Source organism: Podarcis filfolensis, assembly GCF_964270895.1.
Source record: "Podarcis filfolensis genome assembly, chromosome: 14".
Lineage (NCBI taxonomy): Eukaryota > Metazoa > Chordata > Lepidosauria > Squamata > Lacertidae > Podarcis > Podarcis filfolensis.
This window is the reverse complement of record NC_139616.1, coordinates 9,087,872-9,114,612: the sequence shown is the minus strand read 5'-3', so window position 1 is coordinate 9,114,612 and position 26,741 is coordinate 9,087,872. Positions and strand designations below refer to the sequence as shown.

The window sequence follows — 26,741 nt, the reverse complement described above, 5'->3', positions numbered from 1 at the left end:
ACTGGTCAAGCCTGATCTTGCAAATTTCACACATGCTTAATATGCAGAAATCAGCCATGGAGCGAGGAGGGGGAAAGGGTTGCATTGCACTGAGCCACAAAGAAACCATCACTTCCTAGTCCCTGTAGTCAAATAGCAGTTAAACCAGGAAGGGGGTGCCTGGTGCCCTCCAGGTATTCTGGACTCCAGCTTCCATTAGCTCTGGCCAACATTGCCAATGGTCAGGAATGATGGGAGTTGTGGTTCTGGCAACACCTGGGCTACAGGTTCCCTGCCCACTTGAGTTAAGTTCCCTGCCACCTGGTTCCAAAGCCAGCAGGCCTCGGTTGGTTCCCACGTGGCATTCATTTGGGATCTTGAGCTTCAATGGGAAAGAACTTGAATCTGATTGGCTGGTGTGTTTGTTTGAGCACTTAAGGCTTCAGTGGGACCAGGAACACGCATGAAATGATTAGGTCAGGGTCTCTTCAGATGCAGTTCCCCACTTGTGGAATATTTTTGAGGGCTGCCTGGCATGATCATTAACATCTTCTTGGCACTAGGAAAACGCTTTTTTCTTCTCCCAGACATCTGATGAATTGGGATGGTTTTGCTATTTATTGATTGTATGTTTTTCTGCAGAAGCTTTTGCTGCTGGTTTGTTGCGTGCATTTTATAGATCTTTGTATTTCTTTATTGAAAAGTGTTATTCTTTTTTATTTTTGTGTTACACTTTATGGTCTTAACATTTTGTAAGTCGCTTGGAGGCTCTTTGGGTGGTGAGTGGCTAATAATAATAATAATTTTATTACTTATATGCTGCCCATCTTACTGGATTTCCCTGGTCACTCTGGGCACCTCCCAGCAGAATATTAAAAACACAATAAAACATCCAATGTTAAAAACTTTCCTATAGAGGGCTGCCTTCAGATGTCTTCTAAAATGGTTTTATTTCCTCAGCATCTAAAGGGAGGGCGTTCCACAGGGTTGGCGCCACCACCAAGAAGGCCCTCTCTTTGGTTCCCTGTAACTTCACTTCTCGCAGTGAGGGAACTGCTGGAGGCCTGCAAGCTAGACCTCAGTGTCTGGGCTGAACCATGGGGGTGGAGATGTTCCTTTAGGTATACTCGGCTAAAACTGTTTAGGGCTTTAAAGGTCAGCAGCAACACTATGAATTGTGCTTGGAAATGTACGGGCAAGCCTGGGGAAATCACGGACAGACGGAGGGAATGTTCTTTACGGAGGTGTGGAAATGGCGTCTGTTGTTTATGTGATATGATTTTTGGAGACTGTAAAACCCACACAGAGGATGTTTGTTTTCAAGCCGCTTGTGAAGATTATCAGAGATCGCAAGGAAAGGAATATATGATAACAATAAGAAGATGAGGAAAGTAATAAAGAGACTACTGGATAGAACTGTTTAATTAAAGCAGCAACATGAGTGATGTTTGGTCCCCTTTCGGAGCTTGATGTATGGGTACCCCCAACAAAAATTTAAAAATCTGGCTGTATAATTTGGAATTAATGTGATTTGGAATTAATGTGATTTGATTGGCCTGTTAATAATAATAATATATATATATATATATATATATATATATATATATATATATATATATATATGGAAATGTACTGGTAACCATTGCAGGTCTTTCAGGACTGGTGTTATACGGTCCCAGCAGCCACTCCCAGTCACCAGTCTAGCTGCCGCATTCCAGATTAGTTGTAGTTTCTGAGTCACCAAGTGTTGTTTATAGCAGAAGCTCTGCATGGTGGTCTTGGGTAGGCGATACAAGGGATTGAACCTAGAGGGCCTTGCTGCTCCCGCCAAAGCCTCCATTAATCTGGCCGGTGTGGTGGTGCTTGCCAAGTTGCGACAACAACGACTGGTTCTGGCAAGATCTCACTGGAAATGCTGGGGCTACCAATGCTGTTTCTCCACCAGCATTGGAGGTGCTGGTCTTCCACTGCCCGAGGCAGCTGCCTCAGCCTGCCTCATGACTGGGCCAGCCCTGGTCAGAGGTTCATACAGATGATCCACCATGTGCTTTTTTTGTTGCAGCACGGTTGTGTCTTGTAAACTGCCTTGAATTCGCTTTTAAAAAGAAAAGAAAAGGGCAGGGTGTAAGTCTTTCAAACAGAATAAATAACGTATTACAAAACACCAGGAAGCCTCAAGGGCTTCCTTTAACAGGAAATGAAATCAAGGTAAGCCCCTGCCCTTCCCCCATTGCCTGGAGAAGTGGATAGGGCATAACAATGGACTGCTTCGCACATTACTCTGAGCTCAGGCACAACACTTGTGCAAAGGTTTGTGTGAGAGTGTACACTAGTTGATTTGTACAGCTCAGCAGTGGCACACACAGGGACTACACTCACTAAACATTACATGTGAATAACTTTACAGGTGTACAGCTCAACTGCTCTGAACACAGATAGTATATTTGTTGAATGTAATGTGGAATCACCCCCATCATCAAAATCTTTCTTTGGTTTATATCCTGTTTTCCCTCCCAAAGGATCCCAGGGTGGAATGTGAAATTCAGAAAGAATTCTCTGGATAAAACAACATGCTGATACATATGGATGCCTTACAGCTTACTTAATTTGCTTCAACGAATTGTTTTGGGAAGTTCCTGCAAGCCCCGTGGCTTTGTACATTGTATGCTTTTTCGGATTTAGATAATCTGAGATAAACCATCAGTGCTTTGCATCCAAACTATCAGTCTCCCGTTCAACGCCTCCGTAACAGCGCAAGCGAAATAATATAGCATGTCTTGGGAAAGATCTTGGATTACTCACAGAGCTTTTAGTTAGTTTGAACTCTCTGGTTGCCCTTCCAAGGAATTGAGAGGGCATTGTTTGACATCACAGTGGAAGGAAGGCAGAGAGGTTGCAGGCGTGAAACATGTAAGGGCAAACACACAATTGCCCTGAAAAAGGAGGAAATGAGGAAACCCAGATTAAATTACACAATGCTCAAAAGAGCTTATCAAGATTGTTTCTTCTGGCCCAGTATGCCCTCTGTATGGCCAATGGAGCTCTTCAAATCTGTTACACAAACCTAGATTTCCAGTATGCTCTTGAATCCCTCCCACAAAACACTGACAATCTGGAAGCACCCATTTCTGCCCATGGTAGTTGCTTTTAGCCCAGGGGTGCTCAAACTTTTTTCAGAGACCAAAGTTGTTGACCTTTTTTTAGGATTGAAGTTGTTGAGTATTTTTTTTTTTGGTGCTTTTTTTACAATTTTACTCCCCAAAGGATTGAAGTTGTCTTTGAGCTTTCTTGGGGATTTTACCCCAGGAAATAAACTTCCACAGGGGCTAGATTAAACTAACTGGCGGGTCGGATACGGCCCCCCAAACAGACTTTGGACATGCCTGTTTTAGACAGATCAAATGTTTGGTAGAATGAGGGGGAAAGTCTTTGATACCCTCCTAAAACTCAAGAGAAGGGAAGCAATTGTGCAATCCAAGCGCCACAACTGAGAAGGCCTTGCACTAAGCCAAACCCAACCTCCCGACTCAGTGGCCATGTAACTTGTGAAGACCTTCCCTTAATTTTCCCAACCTGGTGCCCTCCAAATTCCAGCACCCACCTGTTCCGACCTTGCTGGCGAAGACTGGTGGCAACTGGAAGCCTTGTGCTGGTGCATGGCAGAGTTTATAGCTTGTTCAATAAAACAATACAATGCAGAAGTAGTGCTAGCGGAAGCTTTTCATACAACAGCTTGACTATGGTCATGCAATCCATTGTGCTGCAATCATGGATAACGTACTTGCATTTTTCCTTGCACAACGGCATTTCACAAGCATAATAAGGGGACCACAAAGTGACTTTAATTTGGCAGGATGTTGGATACAGTCCAATAATAATGACAAGATCTGTTGTGTTTTTGTTTGAATTACAGTACAGTGGTACCTCGAGTTACATATGCTTCAGGTTACGTACGCTTCAGGTTACACACTCCGCTAACCCAGAAATAGTGCTTCAGATTAAGAACTTTGCTTCAGGATAAGAACAGAAATCGTGCTCTTGTGGCGCCGCGGCAGCAGGAGGCCCCATTAGCTAAAGTGGTGCTTCAGGTTAAGAACAGTTTCAGGTTTCAGGTTAAGAACGGACCTCCGGAACGAATTAAGTACTTAGTACTTAAGTACCAAGGTACCACTGTAACTGCTTCTTAATATGTTGCTATGTGTTTGAGGTGTTAAGATGGGTGCTAGACCCCTCTAATCCCAGCAAGTGTTATAATTTAATCTTGGAATAGCCAGTTTAGTCTCCTGGTGAGTCGACAGTCTGGGTGATGAGCCATTAAGGGGGACTAAGGGGCGTGGTGCGAAGAGGCAAATGGGTGGTTTCCCCTCGTTCAACAGAGAAAGCCAGAGTTTGCAGTTGGAGGTGGGTGTGATCTGACCAAGAAGTAATGCGGCAAGCCGGAGAGAGCGTCAGAGCAATGTTTGAAAGCAATGTTTGATTTTTGCTTGGATCCAACTCTGCACCTATGGGAGAAAAAAGACCCTATTGAGGTGCTTATGCTAGGAACCCCTCCCTCTGCCTGGATGCTGTTGGCGGCTCCTGGCCGGTTGCCCAGGAAAATATAAAGACAAGGAAAGGTTTCTTACTGTCCATTTTATTTCAATCTTTACAGAGAGAGGCTATAGAATCCAGCCTCTTGGATAATGGTGTTGTCCCGAGTGAATCTCCACCCCCTGTCTCTCCCACTTCCTCATCCATCACTTCTGTGGGCGCTGCTACGTGCCCTCTGTCTTTGAGCTTTTTGTTCTCCTACTTTTAAGGCTTGCCAGATTCTGGGAGATGGAGGGTCTGGGATGCTTTCTCATGACAATGTGTCAACTGGGTGTTGCTCTGGCTCTCCCATGATTTCTCAGCTTTCCCCCTCATCTGCCTCTGAGCTGCTACCTCCGTCAAACCCCTGTTGTCAATCTATCCTGCCTTCCTCTTCCTCCTCCCTGGAAAGGTCAGGATGGGGAGGCAGTCTCCACCATCCCTCCTCTGCCCAGTCCCTGACACCATCATAGACTCAGCTTGCATAAAAAGATGTTAATGATCTGTGTAAATAAACCATGCATAATAAAGATGCCACAGTCTCTGTTGTGCCTCAATGCCAAAAGGAAACACAAGCCCTAGATAAGCACCTGGAACGAGGTGGTGTGCAACAATACATAAAAATTAGCATGCACACATTTTATGCAGATCTGTGTCCTCTTTCGTTTCATTTTTTGTGGGGGAGGGATGTGCTGTGTTGAGTGACCACTTTGCCTGTCTACGCTGTCCCGGTCGCACTGGGGAGGGGGAGGCTGCCCCCTCTGCTCCCCCGAGAGCTACAGGACATTGAATGCCTTTCATTCTCTATCTAAATCATCAGAGTATCCGCCCACCTCGGTCAAAGCAAATGAAATCTCATTGATTCAACAGCGATCCTGTTCCAAAGCAAACTAAATAGCTCCAGCAGGTATTTGCCTACACATCCTGATAGTCTTGGATTCAGAGCTCTGGTTTCAGGGATGGCTGGCTCAGGCAGATTCCAGTTAGGCTCCTGGAAACTGAGGTCCCACCCTGAAAGATCAACAACTTCCAGTTGTTTTATAGCCACTTCCAGAAAGGTTGGCTCACCTTACCGGACTATATTTCAGGAGCCACCAAAGCCTGTTTTTGAACTGTGAAGAGTTTTTATCTGAGTTTGTCATTATAAGAATCTTGTAAGATTTGGTACCTGAGCTGACTTGGTTTTCCTCTTCCCTTCCCATCCCCTTTTCATTTTGTGTTATGACTTTTTAGATTGTAAGCCTGAAGTAGGGAATGTTCTATTTCTTTTCTGATTGGTATGTAAGCCACCCCAGGAGTGGGGTATAAATGCTCTGAATTCATGATCCTGAGACTCTAGACCACCGAATGCTCATAGACCTAAGCTCATGAATGACTTTTATACTACTTTGATAAATGACGCTGATATCTAGATGCTGTAATTCGAAAGTTGTTTCCATGTTGTGGTCTAATGGGACATCTGAGACAAGGGATGGGTGGATGGATGGATGTGGCAATTTCAGTTTCTCAGTTTTCCAGTTTTACATTCACATCTCCATATTTCTGCTGCAATTCATAATTTATTTATTTTTGTAAAAATCCTCATTGACACTTAATGCAAATTTCTCCCAATAGGCGCATTGATGTATGTAGTTTTGAGTGATATACATATTTTTGCAGGCAATTCTCTCTCTCTTATATAATGATTTTATTAGTTTTACAATTAAGTTTTTCATTTACAAAAAAGAAAAATACAATAAAAAAATATAGAATTCTCCGAATTCTCTGACTTCCACCCTCCCTTGAATATATGCTATATGGTAATTTATGAACCTAATAGGCATCTAAAGCCATTTGCACATATCAAATAGGAGCCTAAACAACACAAAACACTGTTGCTGTATGTAGGTTTTTTTTATATCCAGTTTTTCCCCCCCTTTACATTTTTGGGGCCCCCAAGAGAGTGGGGTCCTAAGCCATAGCCTGTTTAGCTTATATGTAAATCCGGCACTGATCATGAGTATAATTCTTTCAAAAAAATGAATTTACGGATTGCAAGGCTCAATAAAGCCTTGAGCTAATTCTCTGCATTCATAGAATACAGGCTGCCTCCTTTGCACACTTACCTAGAGGTGAGCCTAGGTGAATACTTGCTCCAGAGTAAACATGCATAGATAGGATCACACTCTAGGGCAAAGGTGGGGGGACCTGTGGCTCTCCAGATGTTGTTGGATTACAACTCCCATCAGCCCAGAGAGCACAGCCAACCATCAGGGATGCTGGCAGCTGGAGTTGAAGAACATCTGGAGGCCTAGAGGTTCTCCATTCCTATAGTAATGAGGTTTAATATCCTTCACCTATCCCAACTGTATCAGAGACAGGCCATGTTTTCTGGTTCCTGCTCTTAGCTGATATAGAAATTGCACACATATCCACGTGCAAATTATTCCTAAGGACACATGTAGATAAATGTGCTCCAACAGCCATTCAGAGGGTTCAACTCAGTCAACAGTCACAGTTCCCCCCCCCCCCCATCCAAATGGTGCAAATGTATTGGCAGGCCTGTGAACAGCATCTTGGTAGCTGAGATGACCCCGGGACTAATTGGTGGAAGATGTAAAATGAGATCATATATGCTTGCTTTGAAGCTTTGAAGTTTTGAGTTTTGGTTTTAGTTGGGAAAGGGGAGGCTTCTCACTGCCTGCCAGCAACTGCTCCCTATCTGAGAGATGGATGGGAATGTCAAACAGGCCTTTAAGCCAGGAGTGGTTAATTGGGCTATTGTTGCCAGCTAATTTAGCTTGCTTTTCGTATAAGTAACGCTTAACATATTAGCTTCTCATGGGCAGTCCTGACGAATGCTTACTGTTTTGGTGTCTGAGGCTGTAACTGGCACTGCATCACAGGTTTTCGCCTTTTCATAACAAAGCACTAGGATTAATCACTCTGCCGCTTTCAACATCTTTCTTTGGAACCCCTGCACCAAACCAGTCGCACAACCCCTCCTTTGGGCCCATGGATCAGGATCATACAGAGGTGCGGTCCTTCTGCACACCTAACCTGGGGCCCCATTATCACAGCTGGAGGAGCAGAGATCACGTGCAGCGATATGTTGTTGTTGTTTAGTCATTTAGTTGTGTCCGACTCTTCGTGACCCCATGGACCAGAGCACGCCAGGCACTCCTGTCTTCCACTGCCTCCCGCAGTTTGGTCAAACTCATGCTGGTAGCTTCAAGAACACTGTCCAACCATCTCGTCCTCTGTCGTCCCCTTCTCCTTGTGCCCTCCATCTTTCCCAACATCAGGGTCTTTTCCAGGGAGTCTTCTCTTCTCATGAGATGGCCAAAGTATTAGAGTCTCAGCTTCAGGATCTGTCCTTCCAGTGAGCACTCAAGGCTGATTTCCTTAAGAATGGATAGGTTTGATCTTCTTGCAGTCCATGTGACTCTCAAAAGAGCAGGGCAGCGATATAAAGGTAAAGGGACCCCTGACCATTAGGTCCAGTCATGACTGACTCTGGGGTTGTGGCGCTCATCTCACTTTATTGGCCGAGGGAGCCGGTGTTTGTCTGCAGACAGTTTTTCTGGGTCATTTGGCCAGTATGACTAAGCTGCTTCTGGCGAACCAGAGCAGCGCACGGAAACGCCATTTACCTTCCCGCTATTTATCTATTTGCACCTTGATGTGCTTTCGAACTCCTAGAAGGAACTGAGCAACGGGAGCTCACCCCGTCGCAGGGATTCGAACTGCTGACCTTCTGATCGGCAAGTCCTAGGCTTTGTGGTTCAACCCACAGCGCCACCCGCATCCCTACGAGCAGCGATATATTGGGGTATAAAAGCAGAGAGTTAAGTGATTGTGGCAGAGAGGTGAAGAATGGCAGTGAAGATAAGGACTAGGGTTTGGAGGGTCAAGAAGCCAGATTTATTTATTAAGACAATTCCTACCATGCCGCTTTACAATTCTTTGCAATAGTATCCCACCTTCTCGCATGCATGCACAAACCCACACCACTCAGCCCCCGCTGTCCAACCAAAGAACACGGTGACTCCTTTAGTGGATCTCCTTGCTCAGCTCATCAGCAAGGGTCGCCGCCGATGCAAAAGCCTCTTTGGCATCGATTGCCGCCAAATTATTGTGCCCATGCCATGCCCTTAGAACAATGGGAAACTGTTTTTTCCACTAGCATGGATTTGCAGTGCGCTTTAGCAGATTTTGTTGGCCAGGTGGGATGTCATGTTCCTGCCGACCCTCGCCTGCAGATGGGCAAACAATTTTCCTTGTCTTTTTCTTCTATACTGTCTCCTGCCCCTTTGGATGCCCCTACTATCTTTACTGACGGAGCCCCCTCTAGGGGGGTAGTTGCATGGCAACAGAATGGGGAATGGCACAGTCTCTATACTCTCCCACAAAAATCAGCTCAGCGTTCTGAGTTGGCAGCTGCTGTTAAAGCTCTGCATCATTTCTCTTCACAGCCAATTAATCTGGTGGTGGACAGTCTTTATGTAGCGCTTCTCCCCGCTGCCTGCCCCGCAAGCTCCGGGGACAGCTGGGAGGCGCAGCGCGTCTTCCCGCTGTCCCCGGACCTGGTCTCAGTGTTTTTCTCCTCCTCAGCCACCCAATAAAATTATTGCTGCCTACTTTGCGAAATGGCAGCACCACCAGTAAACATTAGGGGACATGTGGGCAGAATTATTTCGGGCATGCGCTGGCAAACCATGTATCCCGAAGTATTTTTTGTCCCATTCACCCTGAACTCACATAACAACATCGCTGGGCGGAATTATTTCGGGTATGCGCTGGCAAACCACGTATCCCGATGTATTTTTGTCCCACTCACCATTAAATAAAAAAAGAAAGGGGGAGATGATGGGATGCTGGATGCTATGATCCTATACATGACTGTGGCCTGATGGGAAGTCTTGCTCTTAAGCTTCGCTCCTGCACATAATGCTGCACAAACCGTCCTAATACTAAGACATTCACTCACTACCTTAGAATGTTCAGTTCACATTGAGTTCAGGAAAACACTGTACTTTGACCCGTTCTTAATGCATAGTTGATCACATCTACGGAACGTGATTATCGTATTTTTCGCCCCATAGGACGCACCGGCCCATAGGACGCACCAAGTTTTTTTGGGGGGGAAATAAAGAAAAAAAAATTTATTTCCCCCCCAGGCGCTTGTGGGGCTGGCTGTCCCCGGAGCTTGTGGGGCAGGCAGCAGGGAGAAGCGCTCTTCTCCCCGCCGCCTGCCTGCAGACCAGGTCCGGGGACAGCGGGAAGACGTGCTGCGCCTCCCAGCTGTCCCCAGAGCTTGCGGGGCAGGCAGCAGGGAGAAGCGCTCTTCTCCCCGCCGCCCGCCTGCAGACCAGGTCCGGGGACAGCGGGAAGACGCGCTGCGCCTCCCAGCTGTCCCCGGAGCTTGCGGGGCAGGCAGCGAGGAGAAGCGCTCTTCTCCCCGCCGCCCGCCTGCAGACCAGGTCCGGGGACAGCGGGAAGACGCGCTGCGCCTCCCCGCTGTCCCCCGACCTTGTGGGGCTGGCGCTGCGGCTCTCCTGAAGCCTGGAGAGCGAGAGGGGTCGGTGCACACCGACCCCTCTCGCTCTCCAGGCTTCAGCAAAAGCCTGCATTCGCCCCATAGGACGCACACACATTTCCCCTTCATTTTTGGAGGGGAAAAAGTGCATCCTATAGGGCGAAAAATACGGTATTATGCTCTTTTAAGTTTCCTATATCAATCATTAGTAATTGTTTTAAGTCTTATTATATTAATCATTGGTTATAATTTAATTAGGACGTCTTCATGCCTGTCTAGTTTTGTGTTCCCTTTCCCAGTCTTTAATCTATTGGTGATTAATGCAACCTTTGCTTTGTACTTGTGTTAACCAATCAGCAATAAGCACATATGTGGCAATGCTGTAATATTCAATAAAAAAGGCTCCTTGAGACTTGCTCAGGAGATGCCTCCCAGATGACACTCGCTACCCGTCTGTCGTTATTTCAACCCAACAGAGGCCAGAAATTTTCAGGGAATTTCCTGGAAATTCTCATTCCGTGGCACAGAACTGTACAGTCCCATGGATGAGAACACAGCAAACTGCCTTATACTGAGTCACACCATCTAGCTCAGTGTTCTTCACACTGCAGTAGTTCTCTGGGGTTTCAGAGTGGGGATATTCCTAGGCTTACCTGAAAATGCTAGGGACTGAATCGGGGGCATTCTGCATGCAAAGCAGATGCTCTACCACTGAGCTGCCCCCCCCCAAAACTGCAGCCCTTCCCAGGTCAGCTGGAGGGAGGTGGCATGCTCCCAGCAGCTGTTCCTTCTCTGACTGATGGATGGGAACAAGCAGGTCTCCCACATGCTGTGGTGTACCTCCTTAGAGGAAAGAGGTGCTCTCTCCCAAGGGTTGATGGCAAAGGCCGAATTGTGCTTCCCTGCTGCTCTGAGCTCCCACGGCAAAATTGATTTCATTCTCCAAGCGAGCCAACTAATGTTCCATTTAATTAAATGTTCTGTTTAATTGTTGCATTGCAACACGCGGGTAAAATTGCACTGCACTGCAGCAAGTTATTTCCTGGAGTGGCGAGTGGGCACATCTTGTCTCTAGTACAGGGGTGAGGCTACATTCTCCACTGGGCAATGTTCAGGGTGGGTGCATGCCAGGGGCAAAAGTGGGCAAAGCAATAAATGTGAATTTTACCATTGTGCAGGAGGCGAGTTTCTACATTCACTCACCCTGGCCCCATCTTCCATCCTGGCAAGCAAGAGTCATTGTCTGCTTTCAAGGGCACCTTTCAGCCAGGCACAAAGAAGATGTGAAGTTGTGCCCATGTATCAAGAGGCTGGGAACCTTAAAAGGAGAAACCCCATAATTACGCTCTATGGAAAGACCTCCGGGTGACTTAATGTATCGGACAAAAAATCCAGTGAAGGGGAAAAGTGATAACACATGTCAGAAATGCTGACCCTCTCAGGGAGAAAACTCATTATAAGGAGGAAGAATAGGAATGAAGTTATAGCTGACATAGTGTAGGTTAAGCAAAGTGTGAAAGTGTTAAGTAGATGATAGCAGAAATATTATATTGCTATGAGTTTGGGGTGTCGGCTTGCATGCCATCCTTGCGGGGGTGGGGGTGGGGGTGGGGGCAGCCTTCCAGACCTGAGAGTCTGTCTCCAGTAAAGGTTAGAATCTAGTAGAAGCAACTGTTGAACCAGTCAAACCAGTCATTTCATAAGGTCATGGCCTTTGCTGGCCAGTAAAGTCCTTTCATTTGCATCACAAAGTGTGAGCTAAGTGGTAGCATTCTCTCATAGCCTCCAACATTTCTCCAGTGAAAATAGGGTAATAATAATAATAATAATAATAATAATAATAATAATAATAATAATATCATACCATACCCCATCCATCTGGCTGGGTTGTCCTAGCCATAAACATTAAAAACTTCCCTTTACAGGGCTGCCTTCAGATGTCTTCTAAAGGTTGTATAGTTGCTTATCTTCTTGGCTTTGGAGTTGCATGACTCCATGCCCTCCAACACTTCTCTGATGAAAATAGGGATGTCCTAAGGAAAAGCGGGTGGCGCTGTGGGTTAAACCACAGAGCCTAGGACTTGTCGCTCAGAAGGTGGGCAGTTCGAATCCCCGCGACGGGGTGAGCTCCCGTTGCTCGGTCCCTGCTCCTGCCAACCTAGCAGTTCGAAAGCACGTCGAAGTGCAAGTAGATAAATAGGTACTGCTCCGGCGGGAAGGTAAACGGCGTTTCCGTGCGCTGCTCTGGTTCGCCAGAAGTGGCTTAGTCATGCTGGCCAAATGACCCGGAAGCTGTATGCCAGCTCCCTCTGCCAATAAAGCGAGATGAGCGCTGCAACCCCAGAGTTGGCCACAACTGGACCTAATGGTCAGGGGTCCCTTTACCTTTACCTAGGGAAAAGCAGGACAGGACATTCTGGGATTAAATCAGAAACTGGGACAGCTTCTATAAATCCGGGACAGTCCATGGAAAATGGGGACACTTGGAGGGTCTGTTCTCACAACAATTCCTCACCTCGCTAGATGCAACATCATCCTAGGTTGGGGAACAAGAGGCCAAGGAGGTTTTGCGTGTGTGTGTGTGTGAATTTTGGCTGACGCTTGAAGTGGGAGAGACAGAGGCATGTCTTGCTCTGTGCTGGATCCAAAGCTGAGACTTGGGGTTTTCCTGGATACCTAATGGGGAGGCAAGATCTGTGTGAATGCTGTAAGCCCCTCCATCCCACTAGCAAGGACAAGGGACATTCGATAATTCATTAACAAGCAAAGTTTTATTTCTTACTTGAGCAAGGTTACAGCAAGCAACTGGGGACTCGATTAGAGAGTATAACATTGACCTTTGTTTCAATACAGTTCAGACATTCAACACACCCGGAGGTATGGTCTAACTGTCACCCTAGCCACAAAGGCAGGTGTTTTCACACTTGAGCTATGGTATCTAGGCATTTTCCTGTTTATATATCCAAAGTTTAAGCCCTTGCAAGCTTCCATAACTTCCCTTTCTTCACAAATCTGTTCTTTATTTGTTCCTCTCTTTAGCTTGCGCTACAGCATGATTAAAACAAAAATTATGTTACACCAAAATGGCATCTGTTTGGTTCAGGATGGCTTTAGTCTGGCTTTCAAGCCATAACACTGTACTCAGATTGTATGTATGTGTAAATAAATCCACCATAATGTCCATTTGTCTTCATTCTAGGAAAACCAAACCCTGGGTAAGCACTGCAACCCCTGAAATCTCTTGTTTGGGTGTGCGCGCAATGTTGTTGTTAGGCTTCTTAGCATTTATTAGTTGCTTTTTTCATGTAAGCTAAGTGAAATGTCTCAAAAGAATACTGAGTGACACAGAACAGCAAAGCATTGTATCAAGGCTGGGCACATTTGGAGACAAAATCATAGCAAGGCATACTGTGTGTCTGCCATGGTGAGAGCAGGAAGGCATGGGTTGATCACAAGGGTCCAGCACACCATGATCTACACTTAAGGTGAGGCCCACCTGATCATTTTGGCATGGAATTTGGCAAGCTGACCAAGGAATTTGGCAAGCTAGCCTGGACAACGAGCCTAGAAAGGTTCGTGCTGGATTAGAATGGGAGCATATCAACTCTTTGCTTAGTGTATTAGAACAGGATGTGTGTGGGATGAAATTAGGAATGGAAGGATCTGTCCATTTCGGAGCTCTCAGCTTCTCGTTTTTCCAATTTTAAATTCAATTCTTTTCTGCAGCAATTAGTGATTAAATAATATCTCGTGGCAATTCATCAGCGTTTTAGTGCAATTTTTTCTCAATAAACAAATGGCAAGAAACCAATCTTTTAGTGTACCTTGGAACTCCCTGCCTATTGGCAACTGTTGATTACAGTGGTACCTCGGGTTACAGATGCTTCAGGTTATAGATGCTTCAGGTTACAGACTCTGCTAACCCAGAAATAGTACCTCAAGTTAAGAACTTTGCTTCAGGATGAGAACAGAAATCATGCAGTGGCAGCAGAAGGCCCCATTAGCTAAAGTGGTACCTCAGGTTAAGAACAGTTTCAGGTTAAGAACAGACCTCCTGGACAAATTAAGTTCTTAACCCGAGGTAGCACTGTACTGTATATTGGTTTCCTCAAATCTTGTAAGGTTTTCAAGGTTAGTGTGCCTGATCGTGCTAAATGAGGATGTTTTTCAGCCACCAGTCACTACTAGTATTTCTTTTTATGAATGGATGAGATGAGAGACACATAATGCCTTTTCTATGCTTTATTCACTCTTTCGTTTGTCAGTACATACAACTCATTTCAATTAGGGAAGGGAAATAAAATTGATTCTGTTCTCATTTAAAGGAAAATTTATCAAATTTGCACTTGGTGAAACAATGCGACAACCAAAACACAACCATCCTTCAAATATCTTATCCAGATTTTGAGATGTGGTTTTCCAACCAAGCAGTCTTTATAAATGCACATATTAGAGGGGAGGGTGCATAAAAGAAAGCTACTAGTGAAAAATGCATTATATTAAGGGAAATTGCTTGCAAAAATGTGCATCTTAGTCAGAACTACATACCATGTGTGCCTTCTTGGGGTCCTTGGGCCAAAGGCATGCGAAAAAAATGCAATAAATAAATAAAACTGACAGTCGATGTACTGTATAGCAGAGCTGCTTTGGTGTAGAAATTGCACAGGAACCCTTAGCCACAGGAATGGAGATAACTACAGCTGCAAATGCAGCTGTTTCATTAACCTGATCCCGACTGATTTCAAAAGCGAAAGCTGGAGTGCTCCCACACAAAACATTTTTCTACAGAACTTGTGGTTTCTACAGGCAGATTTGATGCCTTATCACAGACTCGATCTGAGGCTTGTCTCACATGACATGAAGCTAACCGAATTGCAGTTCTGCTGGGCTGATGCAGCGATAAGATGGTCATCCTTAGGATCTTAGCAACGACTGCTGAACTTACATAAACAATGCTAGGTGGTTTTTGTTTCAAATTAGAAACTGCTCCCACTAAAAATAGGTGCACTGATTTCTACACAAACGCACAACCGTTTCTCAGGATCTCAGGACCAAGGGCCAAATATGGCCCCCATCACAGTCATTTCTCTGGCCCTCAGGTTCTCCTCAGGACACATTCTTCCCTGGGCTCTGCACCGTCCTCAAGTGCTTTTGCCTGGCCACAAATGTGTGTTTGGATTGTGATAATGTGTCAGGGTAGGTGTCAGGAACAGGTCAGCGGTAACTCACATGGTGCCGGTGAAGTTAACTCTCTTTACTCAAAGAAACAAAACAGCTCAGGAGCCTAGTGAGCACAGCAACCCTTCCCGGTAGATCTTGCCCCAATGATGTAGTTGTGAGGACTGAAGGTCCCCGCTTTCCCACAGCTCCTTAAATCCCTGGCTCCTTCCCAAGCAGTCTGAGGCTCCTTTGTCTTGGTCTGTCTTTGCTCCTCACTCTTCATACCTCTTCTGGTTCTGGGAGACAAGGGAGATGGGGAGCTTGTCGCAGCAGAAGGGGGCGACACTTGTGCCACTTGGTCTTGGTCATCCTACTCACTTGCTTCAGCTTCAGCTCCAGCTCAAAACTTCTCTCTGACACAGACTCTCCCTGCTCACTAAGCCCTGCTACCTCTTCAGCTTCTGATGCCTCCTCCTCCCAGTCTGCTCCCTCTTCTCCCTCTGACCACTCATTGTCATCCCACCAGCAATCCCCTGACACGGAGCCTTCATTCCTTGGGTGTTCCACAGCTAGTATCTCCCATCACTCCTCTGAATCCAACCAGTCCATGACATAATACCTCTTGCTCTCCTGGATGAAGATGAAGGCATGTGGAAACTTCTGACTTTTGCATACACACAATCAGCATATTGCTCTGATTGCTTTTGCATTGGCCCTGCCCACCACTGCCATGGAAGGTTTCCCATGAGGGAATGTGGCTTTCTGGCTGAAAATCCTTCCCCACAATCTCTGCGTCAAGGCACAATTGCAAAAGGCAAATAATAAGCAGAACCCATTTCTGAAAAAAGCACATCTACTGTCACCCTGAACTATAGTTAAGGGTCAAAACAAAAAATTTTTTTTCCTTCCAGTAGCACCTTAAAGACCAACTAAATTAGTTCTTGGTATGAGCTTTCGTGTGCATGCACACTTCTTCAGATACACTGAAACAGAAGTTGCCAGATCCTTCTATATAGTGAGAAGGACATTCTATACAAGATCTCAAAGTAGCTGTATTACTACAAAGGAATTTCAGAAATAGACTGGAAAGAGAAGCTGCTGAATTGCAACTCATTACCAAACTTAAAACCATGGAGAGACCTGGTCTGAACAAAGACATTGGATTCTTATCTCATTATACATGACAAAGCCATTTTTCACCTTCTCACCCCTTGCTTTTTCCTGTAAGACCTATTGCAGTCGTTAAGAGTCGTCAACAGGCTCATCACAGCTATCTGCCAATCACCCATTCCCACCACCCTTCTGAGTAATAACCCTCCCCACCTTCTCACTATATAGAAGGATCTGGCAACTTCTGTTTCAGTGTATCTGAAGAAGTGTGCATGCACACGAAAGCTCATACCAAGAACTAACTTAGTTGGTCTTTAAGGTGCTACTGGAAGGAAAATTTTTTTTTTTTGTTTTGACTATGGCAGACCAACACGGCTACCTATCTGTAACTGGAACTATAGTTAAGGGCTTACTATGGACACAGAGATGGTTCCTTCCTCCACTTGTTCAACATGGACGACTACCGATGGCTGCACTATGCCACCAAAGTTGGAAGCTCCAATGCTTGCGAATACCAGTTGCTGAAGGGGGAGAAGGCTCTTATGCTCAAATCCTGCTTCCCCTGGTTTCCCAAAGGCATCTGTTTTGTCACTGTGAGAACAGGATGCTGGACTAGAATCCTGGGAACTATAGTTAGCTAAGGGTACTTGGAATTGTTAGGAGAGCCTTATTTCTCTCACAGAGCTGCCATTCCTGGACTTCTCCAGGAAGAAGGATTGATGGCTAAACCACTATAGCTCTGTGAGGGGAACAGGAGTCTCCTGACTATGCCCAGAACCCTTAACTGCAGTTCTCAGGATTCTTTGGTGACTATTTAAAGTGGTATGATAGCACTTTAAACATATGGTGGAGATGGGACCGATGTTGTTTTTGCATTAGTCAAAACTAACTAGAGCAGGAGTGCTGAACCTTTCCAGTCTTTTGTGGGTGGCCTTGCAGGGGGTTGCATGCTAGGTGGGGCCAAAGCCAAAATGGGCAGGGAAAGGGCCCAAGCTAAGGCAGAGTGCTGGATGGATTCTGAGCTTCCTATGGCAGTTTGCATCCTACTATGCAAAAGTCACTGGTTTCTCCGGACACACCCCTTTCCCCTACTCAGGAATGCAAGAGGCAATATCACACTTGAAAACACATTCTGTTATCATTTGAAATAATTTCCAGAGGGCACACCCTGGTACCGCAACCCACTAGTCCACTCACCCAACTCCCATTAGCCCTAGCCAGAATGACAAATAATCAGGAATTATTTAGGAGGGAGACCTCGCCCAACACCATTCAGAGGGCCTCAGGCTCCCTATCCCAGATTTAAATCAAGCATCACCATAATCCACTTGTCTCTTGTTTATTCTGCTATAACTACACTGCAGCTCAGGTTTATATTATTTCATTCATTCTGCAGGTGTGTGCGCTCCAAAATTCTTTACTTCGCTTATGCTTTGCTCTTCCCCTTTAGGGTAAGGACAATTAGGAGATGAGAAGTATGCAAGCATTGGTTAACTAAGCCTTTTCTGGAAGTGAGCAATTGTGTCAATAATGGAGAGGTATTCAGTAAAGAGAAATCACTCGACATCCCTTAACTGCCAATGCATATTTTGGAACAATGATTCTATTTTCATACAAAATGAGGTCGTTTGCCTAGTTTTTGGAGAAGACCGTTGCATGCAAAACAAGGTCGGAAATACAAGCAGGTGACCCCTCTGTCCCTCCTTCCCCAAGGCCTTGGGGCTTTGCTTTTAATAATTGCATGGAAGACCATCATTCAACAAATGCAGCTTTTTTCAACCGAAAGATGAGAGGACCTGCTCCTTGTTTATTTCATCTTATCACACAGCTGCCAAGGATCTTACCTGCCAAGGTAAGAAAAGAAGACAATGGGCAGGGTGGAGGCCATTGAAGATGTATATCAGGATAATCAGGGATGCTTCCAAGTCAAAGATCAAAAGCTGAACGATACCCATTGCAGGTACGGGGAATCTCTGGCCTTCAGGGTGTTGTTGGATTCCCAACTCTCATCAACTCGAGCCAGCATGACCAATGGTCAGGGATGATGGTGATAATAATAATAATAATAATAATAATAATAATAATAATAATAATAATTTATTATTTATACCCCGCCCATCTGGCTGGGCTTCCCCAGCCACTCTGGGTGGCTTCCAAAAAAATATTAAAATAAATACTGCAATACATCAAACATTAAAAGCTTCCCTAAACAGGGCTGCCTTCAGATGTCTTCTAAAAGTCTGGTAGTTGTTCTCTTTGACATCTGGTGGGACGGTGTTCCATAGGGAGGGCGCCACTACTGAGAAGGCTCTCTGTCTGGTTCCCTGTAACTTGGCCTCTTGCAGTGAGGGAACCACCAGAAGGCCCTTGGATCTGGACCTCAGTGTCTGGGTAGAACGATGGAGGTGGAGATGCTCCTTCAGGTATACAGGACCGAGGCCGTTTAGGGCTTTAAAGGTCAGCACCAACACTTTGAATTGTGCTCGGAAATGTACTGGGAGCCAATGTAGGTCTTTCAAGACTGGTGTTATATGGTCTCGGCGGCCACTCCCAGTCACCAGTCTAGCTGCCACGTTCTGGATTAGTTGTAGTTTCCGGGTAACCTTCAAAGGTAGCCCCACGTAGAGCGCATTGCAGTAGTCCAAGCGGGAGATAACCAGAGCATGCACTACTCTGGCAAGGCAGTCTGCAGGCAGATGAAATACATGGAAACTGTATTTCAACAACAGCCCCAGGACCAAATGTTCCTCATCCCTGGTGCAGCAGTTCCAGTTTCACAAGAGGCCCAGGTTCAAATTCCTGATCAGCTGTGAGACTGATCTTGGGCCAGCTCCGCCCACTAAGCCCAGGTTACCTCCGAGGGTTGATTGCCAATGGAATCATGTGTGCTGCCTTCTTTGAAAGGTAGGATACATATCTAATACATTTAATTAGCACTTGTATTTTTATAGGTGAGGGATGTTAAGGCCGAGAGACAACTCTGAGCAACTGGAGCAAGGCAGGCTCTAGCAGAGCTCATTTGGTCTCAACTTGCAGTTATGGTTGCTATTGACAAAAAGCCTTGCTGACCTTCTAGTTAAGCTTAATCTGTTTATGCATGAAGCTCACTGGGTGACCTTGGGACGGTTGCCTCCTTTCAGGTTAGCTTCCTTCAGAGAGGAAAGGAAAATGTTTCAGCAAAAGGGCCATAGATCAGTAGTAGAGAATATGCTTTGAGCCCCCCTCCAGGTTCCAGGTTCATTTCCAGGTATGGCTGAAGAAGACCCTTCCATGAAACCCTGGACAGCCAGTGCTAGTATTCATTGCAGAGCAAGACAAGAGAACCTGTGGCCTTCCAGATACCGCTGGACTACAATGTCCATCATCCTAACCATTTGCGACACTGGCTTAGACTGATGGGAGTTGGAGTCCAACATCTGCAGGGCTCTGCTCTGCTCTAGCAGGGATGCCCTTTCAGTCCATCACTGCAAATGGAGGCAGGAATTAGATTAAGCCAGTTGATTTCAACAGGCTCTGGTAGGCAATAAGCTAGGGTTGGGCTGCTAGGGAAATGCTCCTGAAGGAGAATCGTAGAATTGTAGAGAGTTGGCAGGCACCCTGAGGATCATCTAGTCCAACCCCCTCCAATGAAGGAATCTCAACTAAAGCATCCATGACACATGGCCATCCAACCTCTACTTAAAAACCTCCAAGAAAAGAAAGCCCACAACCTTCTGGGAGAGGCCGTTCCACTGTTGAACAGCTCTTAGAGAAGAGCTGTTGACGGTTCCCTTCTCCACGCAAGGCATAAGAACCTAGATATCTGGTCATCCCCTCCCCTCTCTCTCTCGGCTTTGTGGAGGTGTTTTGCTCGCTTCTGTTCAGGCTTTCACGCTTTCCCTACCCATGGGTCTTGTTAGGTGAAACTTTCCACTCTGAGCTGGCAGTTCATCAAAAGCCAGAAGGTTCTTGCATCATTCACTGAAGTCTCCCTTGTTGTCAAAGGTTGGCAAGGGGAGGGGAGGAAAGAAGGAAGGGAGGAAGGGAGGAAAGAAGGAAGGGAGGAAGGAAGGAAGGGAGGAAGGAAGGAAGGAAGGAAGGAAGGAAGGGAGGGAGGGAGGGGAGGGGAGGGGAGGAGGAACAACAGGAGAGGAGGGGAAATGCCTTATTCTACAGTTCGGCTAGCTGAATTTTCTTTCAAAGGGTGTCTGGTGGAAAGATGAGTCAGTCTCTCTCCCTCTCCCTCTCTCCTTCTCTCTTATAAAGTCTGGAATCCAGGAGTGGGGAAGCTCAGGCCCAGGTGGGGCTCCCCAGGCTACACTTGATCCCCAGTTGCACCTTCCTCAAGTATTTTTGCTAGACAGGAGATGCTAGGGACTCAACCTGCGACCTTCTGCATTCAAGGCAGGTGCCCTAACCACTGAGAAACAGCCCTTCTCAAAGGCTCAAGTGGACTGCCTTATCTCGATGTCATGGTGAGCTTCACCAGCCAGTGTTATGCCAGACAAACAGAACCAGGTTTCAGGGGGCCCTGGCAGTATGTCCTCCGGTGAGCTCCCTCCTCTATCCATGGGCCCTGATGGACTTCCCAGGTTGTGATGGCAGCACTTGGAAGGAGGTTTTGGCCATCCCTTTCAATTTCCCACAATGCCCTGGAAGTCAGGATGCATAGATCTAGTTGTCTGCCTATGCTTGAAGCACCAGGCTGGGGGAGGGGAGGGGAGAGGAAAAATGAAATGAAATGAAATGAAATGAAGGCCTCAGGCAAGCATGAGCAGTTGGCCCTGCAGGATACTGAGGCCCTGGCAAGGATGACAGATGTTGACACCAGCCTTGAGATCAACCCTCTGTTGAAAATCTACAGATTCAGACTGACTCTTCCTCTTTTTCTGGCAATTTGGCAATCATGAGGGAGAATGACTGTGCCTTTGTGGGGCCCCCTTCCTTATTTAAAGTTGGCTTCTTATAAATTTCCTAAAGCACGCAGGGAAAGAGTTGTGCAGAAAAGGACAATGAACATGACCATAGACCTGGAACAACTCCTGCAATGAGGAAAGGTCACAGAGTTTGGGGCTTTTAAGATAGCAGTCTGCGTCTTTATTGGACTTGCAATCGTTTTCACATATGAAATTGTTTTAATAGTTTGCGTATATGGAGTTGTTTCTAACTGCTGATGTTTTTACAGTGAATCCCTTCAGGTTATTCTGTGGAAAGTGATTCATAACCAGGATTAAATGAACTAATCAATCAATCAATCAATCAATCAGTCATGTGTGGGGTGGAGAAAGGGCATAGAGGGAAGTTTTTATCTTTCCCTCATAATATTAGAACCAAGGGTGTCTCAATGACGCTGAAGGGTAGGAGATGCAGGCAGGTCAAAGGAAGGACTGCACAATAGTGCACTGCAGAATATGGAATTCTCTCCAAAGGGATGCCACCAATTTGAGCAGCTTTAAAAGGAGATTAGGCAGAATTATGGAGGCTACTGGAGGTGGTATGTCTCTGAAAGGCAGCTGCAGGCAGAACCTCAAAGCAGGAAGCCAATGTGGCCCTCTGGGAATCTCTGTCTGGCCCTTCAAACTCTCAACACATCCCTTACTTCCCACCCTCTTTGGATATTTGTGGCTGGCTGGAAGGCTTCTTTGAACTCCAGCGATGACTCTGGCTTGCCTGGATGGGCGATAGAGAGGGCTGCCCGAGTGCCTGTAGAGCACCTGAGCCTCAGGATCTCAAGTAAAACTCATATCTGTTACTCTACCCACTTTTGCTTCTGGCTCTGTGCACCACGGGCACGTGGCCCCTGGCAGGTTTCCCAGAAAGCAATGTGGCCTTTTTAAACCCAAAGTACGGTACTCCCTTTCCTGGACAATTCAAAGGACTCATTTTGACCCTTCAAGTTCTAAGAGTTTGGATGTGGTTATTGAAAGCACTGCCTCTCTGCCCTCAATATGAACCCGCTGTTGTCATGCATTGCTTGTCAGAGAAGGCCCAGATCCACGCTCCACTGCCATGCAATTTGCCAATCCAGATCTCAACATGTGGCCGTAAAATACCAAAATGTGTTATGTAGTGTACAGAGAAATGTCATTGCATGTGAATATGTTCAGAGGGCTGAAAATGTTGCTGACATATTTACAAAACCGTTGTCGTTTGTAAAGAACAAGCAAATGTGTGAAAGCTTGGGTTTGCAGAACAAAGTTGGGTAAAATACTCTGTATGTGCTCAGAAGTTAATTGCACTGTGTGAGAGCTGTGAGGGGGTCTTGGGAAACTGTGTACGTGCAGCTACTCACACAGAGTCAATTAAGGTTTGGCAGACAGCCAGAAGGTCGTGTGAAGGAGTACCGTAAGTCTGCCTGGTGATAACAGAGGCATGGAGACAGCTCTCTGACTGGTCAAGCTCTCTCAAGGGAGTGATAATTAATGGTCCACTAACTGGAATGTGTTAGTTCAGGGTTCGTGAGTTCAGAGTTCTGTGTCAGTGTAGGAATTGTGAGTTGTGTGAGAGAGAGCTAGCTAAAGATCCGTGTTCTGTTCCTGTAAATAGTCCACTGGATATAATGAACACCTAACTACAAGTTCCTGGTTCCTGCTTTGTCTATCCTGTCTGCAGCCAAGGTACCAATTGCTTCCGTGGATTCTGCGTTTATTCTGCTAGGTCTGGGTAAGGTCCTGCAACTAGTCAGAAAGTCATGAAACGTCAAATTGGTTTTGCCAATAAGTCACACTTCTCCGAAGTCTCTCAGCCTCACTCACCTCACAGAGTGTTTGTTGTGGGGGAGGAAGGGAAAGGAGATTGTTAGCCGCTTTGAGACTCCTTAGGGTAGTGATAAAGCGGGATATCAAATCCAAACTCTTCTTCAATTTAACGGGCAATGCTGTCAGTGGTTAATACCTGGCTTCTGTTTTTATAGTTCGTGTTTTATTGTCTTGATGTCAGATGTTATCGCCTGTGGCTTTCTTCCTTTAGGATGGAAAGGCAGGATATACCTATTTTTAAGAAATAGATAAGACGCAAGGACAAATGTTCCCTTATTACACAATCAACTGATCATCTAGAAATATGTGATGATGTAGAACAGGCAATGACTTCTCAGAAGGGAGGACTCTGGGGAAATTTTCAAAGATGAATTTAAGGGATGGTGTGCCCCCCATGTTCTTTTGTCAGACAGTTGCCGTACTTATATTCTGACCCCCCTTAATGGGGAGCAGTGGCGTAGCGTGGGGGGTGCAGGGGGGGCGGACCGCACCGGGCGCAACATCTGGGGTTAGGGCAAATCAATGGGTTAGGGGGCGCAAATCCACGGGTTAGGGGGCGCAAATCCACGGGTTAGGGGGCGTAAATTACTTGCCTTGCCCCGGGTGCTGACAACCCACGCTACGCCACTGATGGGGAGGAGTTCTTAAAGCTGTAACAACTGGATTCTGATGTCATTCTAACCCATGTTTCGCAAAGTTTCGCTGGGGTTGGTTGTGAGCTCCCAGCTGGCAAACTGCGATATAAAGCTGTGACCTTGCACATGCATATCTGGAAATAAAGGTGAGATTCGACCCTCTATGGTCTGCTTTGGGACCTGAGGTGTTACAGTGGAAGCCCTTGCATGTCTCATTGTGTTCAGTGGGGGTTACTCCCAGGAGGAACTAACAAGGACTGCAGCCTCAGAGTAGGGAGACCTGCTTAGACACAGCCAGGATTTATTTTTTTGGGGGGGGGCCAGGACACCCACCTGCTGTCATCTGCCTAGCAGATTCAGAATAAAATGTCTCAACCACAGTTGATTTAAATTCCTTTCTTTTGACCCCGAGTGCTCAGAAAAACCTGTCAAAATCTTCCTATAATTTCTACTTTTAGTTAAGTATTTTTATTTATTTACTTGGGTGTTTTTTTGGGGAGGGAGGGAGCAGCTTGCCCCCCTGGCTATGCCCATGACCTCCAGTACCTATATCACAGCACAGAAACCCTGCTTCCTTGAGAGTAAGGTAAAAGTAAAGGGACCCCTGACCATTAGGTCCAGTCGTGGCCGACTCTGGGGTTGTGGCGCTCATCTTGCTTTATTGGCTGAGGGAGCCGGCATACAGCTTCCGGGTCATGTGGCCAGCAGGACTAAGCTGCTTCTGGCGAAACCAGAGCAGCGCACGGAAACGCCGTTTACCTTCCCGCCGGAGCAGTACCTATTTATCTACTTGCACTTTGACGTGCTTTTGAACTGCTAGGTTGGCAGGAGCTGGGACCGAGCAACGGGAGCTCACCCCGTTGCGGGGATTCGAACCGCCGACCATCTGATCGGCAAGTCCTAGGCTCTGTGGTTTAACCCACAGACCCCACTGAATTCAGTAGCACTACTTCCAGCTGGTTAGGATCACAGTCTTGGCTCCTGCTTTCCAAAACCTAAAAGGTGGGGAGACAGCTGGGCCTTTTTTCTCCCATTCCAAGAACTGGCTACCTGACAGGGTTGTTGTGAGAATAAGGGAGGGGGCCTATGTATGTTCCTTCGAGTTGAGCTGTGATTCTTGCATTCTGGGGGTTGGGCTAGAATATGATGCCCCTTCTAGCTCCATGATTCTATGAACTCATTGTTGAAAGGAATTGAATGAGCAACAACAAGAAGTAAATCAAAAAGGGTAAAAGGTAATAAGAATAAGATAATGATGATGATGCACAGGACTTGGCTCCACGCGCATGCTCTTGATCTTACTGGCTTCTTTTCTATCTTTGCGAACTTTCTAGCCTCTTTCTTTTCCGCCTGTTGATGCAACCTCTCCGCGTGGGATCCGATTGGCTCTTCTCGTCCCGAATCCGGATTACGCGGAAGGTTGCCATCACATTTCAGCCTCTCCGGCTCCTCCCTTCTCCCTCGCGCGCCCTCATCCTCCGGACTCCCCTTCGCTCCTTTCCTCCTCCCGCGAGGCGGGGAGGGACCGGAGACACACACGCACACAGAGATCCTTTCAGATGACTGAAGCAGCAGCGGCTCCGGATCAAGCTCTCGTCGCTTCCTTTCTGCAAAGTGGTTTTGTGTTTTTGTTGTTGTTGTTGGCGCGTGGAGAACCAACGGGGGACGGCGGGGAAAAAGAAGTCCAGACAGAGTTTTTAGGCCTGGGCAGCTCGGATGTGAGTTTTCCCTTTTTAAAAAAGGAGAAGAAGCGAAATCAGTCCGGATCAGCGCTCGCTACGGATCTGGATCCTCTATTTGCTGCCTGCCTCTTCTAGGCACCCGGAGTTCGTTTGGCCGGCTCGGATCCGAGTGCGCCCTGCGTTTGCAACTTTTACCTCCTGCGAGGCTGCCTTTTTCTATTTCTTTTTTTAAACAGAGAAACCATCTCGTCCTCGGCTACCACTTGCTCCCCCGCCCCGAGCCTCCCGGAGCGATTCCCCACCCTATCGGGGGACTAAGATGCGCTTCTGGGGGGCAGCCTTACCTGCGGGGAGCGACGGAGTCCGACCCCGGCAGCTCCAGGTAAGATCGGTTCCTCTCCGCGCAAGATTTAAGCCCGCTTTCCAGCGATGGAGAAACGGCGGCTGCCTCAAACCAGCTCAAAAGGCGCGCTGGAAGCGTAACATTGTAGAGTTGGATAGGGGTCCCGGGTTCATCTAGTCCAACGCCGTGCAATGAAGGAATCTCAACTCGCTGATACATGGGGGATCGTGGCTTAATAATAATAATAATAATAGATTTTATATACCGCCCTAGACCCGGAGGTCTGAGGGCGGTTCATAGAAAATAAATAATTTTATTATTTATACCCTGCCCATCTGGCTGGGTTTCACTCTCTGGGCGGCTTAGAGCACATTAAAAATGGTAAAACATTAGACACAATTTCCCCCCTGAACCAGGGTTGCCTTCAGATGTTGCCTTCTAAAAGTCAGAGGGTTGTTTGTTTCCATACACTGATATATATATGACTTTCCCTCCCTCCCTGCAACTTACCAGAGGCATCTTTACTCGGGAGTAAGCCCCGCTGCGCCCACTAAATTAAGTCAGTCTGTGTCAGGATGGTAGCCCCGGGCTGCATCCCTGTCAAAGGATGGGAGTAGAAGCCCCGTGGAGTTTGGGTGGGTCCTACTCGCGAGTAAACACGGAGGTTTGGGAAGGAGGTATACGCGCGTGCGTGTGTTGGGGAGGGCTGCCTGCCCCCCGTCTGAAACGGCCTTTTGTTAACCTGGCCTCCCCAATGTAGACAGAAGTAAGCCAGAACAAAACCCGGAATGATAAGCATTGGGATTGCATCACTTTGCTGGCCTGGGGAGGCGGCCAGGGCGCATTTCCAAAAGCACCCAGGTGTTCAGCTGTGCGGAGGGGAGGGGGGTGTTTGGGTTGGTGTCTGGCGGAGAAGCGTCTCCTCCAAGATAAACAGAGAGCCTTAAAAAAAAAAAAAGGAAGAAGGAAGGAAGGAAAGAAGGAAGGAAGGGGGAAAGCAAGCAAGCG

At 46.6% G+C, this 26,741-nt stretch overlaps 1 protein-coding gene and 2 long non-coding RNA genes across 6 annotated transcripts in view; 1 reads left to right on the top strand and 2 right to left on the bottom strand.

Annotated features, from left to right (window-relative positions):
• LOC310749827 overlaps positions 1-26,741 on the bottom strand; it is a 285,263-nt gene that overhangs the window by 69,805 nt on the left and 188,717 nt on the right. The window lies entirely within an intron of this gene.
• Positions 21,382-25,843, bottom strand: LOC310749819. The gene is made up of 2 exons (XR_014541819.1): positions 25,735-25,843; positions 21,382-23,304 (listed from the first exon to the last, which is right to left on the bottom strand). It is a non-coding gene; the product is annotated as an uncharacterized lncRNA (long non-coding RNA).
• Positions 25,098-26,741, top strand: part of LOC310749381 (uncharacterized protein C15orf39 homolog) — a 49,955-nt gene continuing 48,311 nt past the window's right edge. For 2 of the 4 annotated variants that reach the window (XM_083586176.1, XM_083586175.1), the window contains exon 1: positions 25,103-25,772. The gene's annotated coding sequence lies outside the window, so the exon portion shown is untranslated. Of the gene's footprint in view, positions 25,773-26,741 lie in introns of all 4 variants that reach the window. The other 2 variants (XM_083586178.1, XM_083586177.1) reach the window with 2 other exon arrangements.